The sequence below is a fragment of the Crocuta crocuta genome, unplaced genomic scaffold (assembly GCF_008692635.1).
Source record: "Crocuta crocuta isolate KB4526 unplaced genomic scaffold, BGI_CrCroc_1.0 scaffold610, whole genome shotgun sequence".
Lineage (NCBI taxonomy): Eukaryota > Metazoa > Chordata > Mammalia > Carnivora > Hyaenidae > Crocuta > Crocuta crocuta.
In genome coordinates this window covers 89,019-96,128 of record NW_027527456.1, presented here as the reverse complement: position 1 = coordinate 96,128, position 7,110 = coordinate 89,019, and the positions used below count along the sequence as shown (strand labels likewise).

General features: G+C 46.4%; 1 protein-coding gene across 1 annotated transcript in view; it reads right to left on the bottom strand.

Moving 5' to 3' along the window:
- Window positions 1-7,110, bottom strand: part of SYN1 (synapsin I) — a gene marked incomplete at its 5' end in the record, with an annotated part of 48,902 nt that overhangs the window by 40,786 nt on the left and 1,006 nt on the right. The window lies entirely within an intron of this gene.

Below are 7,110 nucleotides of genomic sequence, written 5' to 3'. Positions count from 1 at the left end.
AAGGGTGATAGTGGAAACTCGTCTTACTTTGTTGTTTTTTAAAATTTTTTTTAATGTTTTCGTTTATTTGTGTGTGTGAGAGAGAGACAGCGTGAGCAGGGGAGGGGCAGAGAGAGAGGGAGACACAGAATCTGAAGCAGGCTCCAGGCTCTGAGCTAGCTGTCCGCGCAGAGCCCGATGCGGGGCTCAAACCCATGAACTGTGAGATCATGACCTGAGCTGAAGTCAGATGCTTAGCTGACTGAGCCACCCAGGTGCCCCGAAACTAGTCTTACTTTGAAAAAGCTAACGGATGTAGGGGTGTTAGTCCCATCGCGTCTCCACTCAATTAACCAGTTTGGATCCTGCTGCAAGCTCGACCAAGTATTATCCCTGATTGAAGCTGCTATACCGGACCTGCTGCCATTGGGAAAGCAGACCTCGGGTGCGGCAAGTGGCCATTGACTTAGTGAATGCACTTTCTATTCTGATCAGAAAAGAGGATCAGACACATTTCACATTCACATGGGACTGAGAACAATATTTGTTTATGGTCTTGCCAAAGGGCGATGCTACCTTTCTCATCCTGCGTCATCATATAGTCCAAAGGGACTGGACCATCTGGACGTCCCACAGAATATCACACTGGACTACTCTATCAATTACATCATATTGATTGGGCGAGATGAGCAAGAGATGATTAGCACCTTGTCTTGCCAAGACCCGGGCACTCCAGAAGGTAGGAGAGAAACCATAGAAAGACCCAGGGGTCTACCACCTTAGTAAACGTTTTAGGGACCCAGTGGTCCAAGCATGCCGGGACAACCCCTTTCAAATGGTAGGGCAAACATTGCATAAGGGGAAAAAAGCACAACACTTAGAAGGCCTCTTCAGGTTCTAGAGGCAGCGCATCCCACAGCTGTAAATACTGCTCTGATTCATATTCTGTGTGCAACATAAGGTTGCCTCCCCTGAATGGGGGCCAGAGCCGAAGGGCTCTGCAACAGGTCCAGGCTCTGGTGCAAGCAGTCCTTCCACTTAGGCCACATGATCTGGCAGATCCTATGCTACTGGAGGTGTCGGTAGTGGGAAGAGATGCCGTGTGGAGCTTCTGGGAAGTGTGAGTGGGAGGACCCTGGGGTTCTGGAGCCAGGCCATACCATCCGCAGCACAGAATTACGTGACTTTTGAGAAACAATCCCCGGTGCGGTACTGGGCCCTGGTAGAGACCGAATGCTTGGCTATGGGGTACCAGGTGATTATGCACCCAGGTGTTCATTATGGGCTGGGTCCTGCCAGGCCCACCAAGTAATTAAGTCAGGTGGACCCAGCGGCTGGGATCAAGCTTAGGCAGGACTGAGCAAGTTGCCCAAGCGGCGAATCTAGATGCCCATGTCATCCACACTGTTGCACTAGTGCCTCCCTCAGCTCACCGAGGGGACTCCTTATAACCAGCCGATGAAGGAAGGAAGGAAGGAAGGAAAAGCCTAAGCTTGGTTCACAAACGAACTGGCTTGGTAGGTGGGGAGAAGCCCAAAATGGACAGCGGCTGTACTACAGCCCCACTCAAGAGTGGTCCTGAAGGACAGCGGCAGAGCTCCCAACGGACAGAGCTTGGGGCGGCGCACCTGCTCATCTACTTAACAGGGAAGGAGAAGTGGCCCGAGATTAGAATGTATATTCACTAATGGGCACTGGTGGATGGCTTGGCTGATCAGAGACCTTGAAGGAAAAATACTAGAAGATGAGGATAAGGGGTGTCGGGTTAAGTGAAATAAGTCAGTCAGAGAAAAACAAATATCATGTGATTTCACTCACATGTGGAGTTTAGGAAACAAAACAAACGAGCAAAGGGAAAAAAGGGGAGGGGGAGAGGGAGAGAGAGAGAGAGAGAGAAGGCGAACCAAGAAACAGACTCTTAATTATAGAGAACAAACTGATGGTTATCAGAAGGAAGGTGGGTGGGGGGATGGGTTAAACAGGTGATGAGCACTGGGTGATGTATGGAAGTACTGAATCACTACATTGTAGACCTGAAATTAATATCACACTGTGTGGTAACTAATTGGAATTTAAGTAAGAACTTAAAAAATAGATCAGGACAAGGAAGTCTGGGACACAGAAACGTGGGTGGACATATGGGGGTGCACACAGCAGTGGGCAAGAAGTGAGGAGTGAAGATCTTTGTATTGTGTGTTAACACCCACCAGACAGCACCCACAGTGGAAGTGGCACTGAACCACCAGGTAGACAGAATGAGTCAGCCAGATGATGTCAGCCAGCCTCTCAAGTCAGCCACCGCAGTGCTAGCAGATGGGCACATGAATGAAGTAGCAACATTAGCAGGGATAGAGGCTATAAGTGGGGCCTAAAGCACTATTGCTGAATGTCCAATCTTCCAGCAACAGAGACCAACACTGAGTCCCTGACATGGCACCTTCCCTTAAGACCAACTGGCCACATTGTGGCCAGCTGACTACATTGGGCGCCTTCCACCCCGGAAAGACTAATGATTCATTTGGACTGGAATATACTATATATGGGTTTGCCTTTCCTGACTGCAGGACCATAGCCAGTATCCGTGGTCCAAGGGCTTACACAATGTTTGATCCACCAGTATGCGAACTTTCATAACACTGCATCAAACTGAAGGCACACACGTTCCAGCAAAGGAGGTGCCAAAGTGGGCCCATGACCGTGGAATCAGCTGATGACGTTACTACCAGGCCACCTGGAAGCTGCTGGCCTGGAACAACTTGTCGCGGCCACCGTTCAGATCCTAGCTTGGAAACGATGCCATGAAAGAATGGGGCACCATCCTCCAAAACACCCGAAATCAACAACACATTGTTTGTGCTGTGTTCCCAATAGGTAGAATACGCGGGTCTGGGAACTCAGAGGCGAAGCGAGAGAGGCCCAGCTTACCATCCATCCCAGTGATCCACTTTTGGAATGTGTGCTTCCTGTCCCCTCAAGGCCCTGCAAGGTTAGAGGTCGTGGTTCTCCAAGGGGTAACATGCTACCAGGGGACGCAGCAAGAATCCTATTCTATATTCTTGCTATATTCTATATATGCTATAATCTAGCTATATTCTAAGCTACGGATGCCACCGGGACACTTCAGGTTTCACATGCCACATGGATATGAAGAGGAATGTATCACTGCCTTTGCAGGGCCTTGAACATCAGGAGGAGGTAGGACTGCACAGTGGGGACAGGGGGGAATACGTGTGGCGCCCAGGTTATCCACTTAGGCATCTGTTGGTACTCCTTGTGCGACTTTGATGGCAAATGAACAAGTACAGCCACCACAGCCTGGGAAGGGCATGGGGACCAGGGGCTCAGGGATCCCTCGAGGATAAGGGAATGGATCATTGATCGGCAAGCCGCTGAGACAGAGAGAGGTGCTAGCTGGGGGTGAGGGGAATCTAGAATGTGCCGTAGAAGAAGGAGACCAATGCATATCATTTATTTATGCCACTTTTATCAAGTGCAGCAGTGGGGGCTGTCGTTCATCCCACTAACCGTGCTCTTTCAAGGTTCCCCCAGCAAACAAGACCAATTATAGTCCTGGCAATGCTGCTCCCAGACAGGGTGAACTTACTCTAAGAAGCAAGTGAATCTGAGTAGTGCAAGGAGTGGACTCTGTGCTCCCCCCAGATCCTGATGCCTCCCGCCTGCACCTTCAGGCCTACACGTCTATCTCCCGGCTTCTGGGAATACTTGCTACTGACGGCTCATAGTGCTGTTCCTCACCGGGAATTGGCCTCTGCAGGAGGGATTTGCCTTCCCCATGATTAGGCCTCCTTCCAGGGGGCAGCCTGTGGCTAATCGTTGACTGATGTAAGAATCCAAAAGCCTGGATACCCCACCCCAATTGGGGTAACTCTGAAGGGTCATTCTAGCTCCAGAGNAGATGTTGTTCCCAAGAGCTCTCCCCAATAAGTCTGCACACAAACCTCAGAGTCTCAGGGCCTGCTTCCAGGGAAGTCTAAGAAAAGAAGCCACAGTAAGAGATATAGTTTATATAACCCACTATATACATAGATACATAATAACCTGCCCTATATATGTAATATATATTATATGACATCTGTAATATGTTATACAGCAAATATAATATAGCATGGCTTATATAATATATAACATATAATATATTGCATATTACATACTATGTGTATATGTACCTAGAAAGTATATAAATATACACATATAATTGGAGTGAAAGTTTCAGTAAATTACCTTTACTGTGTGCAATGGAGTCTGATATTTCCTATCCTATTTTATTCCAGTTCATGAAGAAAAACATACACATATATATGTATTATATACTGTAAGCCTATTATATAGCAAATGTATTATATAGTATATGTCATATATAATATACTGTATACATTTTTGATTATATTTCTTGGAGTAACAGTTCCACTAAATACTAATAATTATACTTCCAACGTGTAACATATTCTTGTCATTTTCTATTTTCATTTATACTGCTTCATGAAGAAAATGAAATGCTGGTCACAAGCCAACAGGTGAGGCACAGTTTGAAAAACACTGGACCAAATTATCTCTAAAAGGAGGAGATAAGTCTCAACCAGAGTTTGCAACTTTAAGCCACAGAGGATTTGAGACCCAGGAGAGAATGGGAGGGGTAAGGTTTGGTGGGAAAGGTGTCAGAACTCTAGGTGTGCAATCCATTATAGACTTTGCAACAACTCCTCTTTATTCCAGGCTGGAGTGTGGATGGTACTTGCTATATCTGCAGGTTGGTGATGCAGAGGTCTCTGTTCGCCATGCTGAGCCTGGTGTACATGGGATCTTTGTCCATCCCACCCCATCTATAGAAGACACTAAAACATTTGCTAGATTGACTGGAAGAAAAGACTAGCGCAGCTGCTGGGGGGTGTTCTGAGACACAGAAGGGAAGGGAAGAATCTTTCACTGTATTCAGCAGGTGCTCAATAAATGCTTGTTGGAGTTGTGACTATGGAAAGGGGGAGGGTCCTGTGAGTATCCAGTAGGTAATTAATAAATGTTTGATGGAACGAAGGAAAACACAACGAAGAATCTTCCAGGAGTGTAGGAGTGGAGAAGGGAAGTCTAAAGGATGGTGGTTACCAATACACAACAGGGGCCCCATTAAGGTTTGTTGACTTCAGTGGAGCAAAGTTAGCCAAGAAGATGGCTTCTGTGCGAGTGGGTGTTGGTGAAGAAATTAGAGCATGTGTTTAAGACCTGCTCTATGGATTGATGGAGCAAAGAGGATGTGGTTGTTTGAAAATAATACACTAAGAGATTAATAAATGCTTTTTGGATTAATTGGTGGGGGGAAGAGCAGTTGGGAAGATGGTTACTAAGTGAGGAAAGGACCTAGCCAGCATATAGTAGGTGCACATTATAAGCTTTCAGGATTGCACAGTATCAAAGGCAGGATGGAGATTGTTGAAGGGCGAATTGGGGTTACAAGAGGGGGAGGGAAAGAGGCATTGAATATGGGGTCCCTAGTATACAGTAAGTGCTCATTAAATGATTGTGGGCTTGAATGGAGAAAAAGCCAAAGAGAATACAGCTGGTGGTTGGGGTTAGAAGGAAATGGAACTGAAGGAAGGTTCTTCCTGGTATATAGTAATGCTAAGTGAACGCCTCTCACACTCTGACACATGGAAAGTGTGCAATAAATATCTGTAGAATGAATAAATGGGCTCCGAATAGAGAGAAAGGCTGCTGGGTAAATGCTCCTAGAGGAAGATGCGATTTAACTAGTAAAAATCTGGTAACTCAATACATTTAAATTGAAGCAGACCCCTGGAGCGAGGGCTCTTGAGATGGGGCAGCAACTTCCAGACATGGAAAGGGGACGTTGAGAATGGCCCTTATACAGTAGGAGCTCAATAAGTGTTTACTGGCTTAAATAGAAGAAAGACCCTTTGGGGTATGGACTTGAGATTGGGAGAGGGAATCCTAGGGACCTTGAGAGGAGTGGGAAAGGAGTAATCCTTATAAACTGGGCTCTAGATTTATCAAAAGAAAGGACCCTAGCGAGAGGCTTTATGACTGGCACAGGTTCTACGAGGGGTAAGGAAGGGGTATGCACTCCCTCCATAAAACAGGAACTGCATATATGCCCACCAGATCCACTAAAAGAAAAAGATTTTGGGAAGAAGGTGTGAACATAGAGCACACAGGCGGCACTCTATAAATGCTCACAGGAGCCATTGGAGGAAAAGGCATCTGGGGGAAGGTGATTAGAGTCGAGCATCTGGCAGATGATAAAAAATGCTCACTGGATCCATTAAAAGAAAAGGTCTTTGCGGGGGTGGGGGACGGTGGGATAGGCATACAATCGCTGGATTCATTGGAGGAAAAGTCTTTGGGGGAAAGGAATGGGGATGCAGAAGATTGATCTATGTAAGCTTGATTCTCCATCCTTGAAAGAAAAGGCTTTTGGGGAGAGGGCACAGAATCAGGCACACAGTGGTGTTCCACAACTGCTCCAAGGAGTGATTAAAAAGAAAAGGTCTCTGGAAAGAGGATTGAAATGATGCATACAACAAGTGCTAGATATATGATCACTGTATTAATTGGAGGTAAGCCTTTATGGAGAAGGTCTAAGGTTGGGCCATGCAGAAGGTGTTCAACACATGCAGACTGAAGCCACTGGGGAAAGGGTTTGGGGATGGGGTAAATAGCAGGCACTCAATAAATGCTTGCTGAATACACCGGAGGAAAAAAGCTTTAGAGAAGGCTCGCACAGCAGGCAGGTGATAAATGCTAGGTGGGTTCACCAAAGGAAAGGTCATTGAAGTAGCCTGAGAATGGAGGATAAACGAGGCACTCAATAAATGCTTTCTAGATCCATCGTAGGAAACAGATTTAGGGGAAGAGTCTGATGATGAGTCACACACAGAAGGTTAAAAATGCTCAGGGGACTCATTTGAGCAAAATATGTTTGAGAAAGGGGTTTGGAGATAGGGCATACACCAGGCGCTTAATAAATGCGTCCTAGATCCTTTGGAGAAATAAGCCTTTGGAGAGGGGGCTTGGAGTTGGGACACACAGAAGGCATTCAATAAAGGCTCCCAGGACCCATTAAAGGAAATACTTTTTTCCTGAGAAGATGGATGGGAT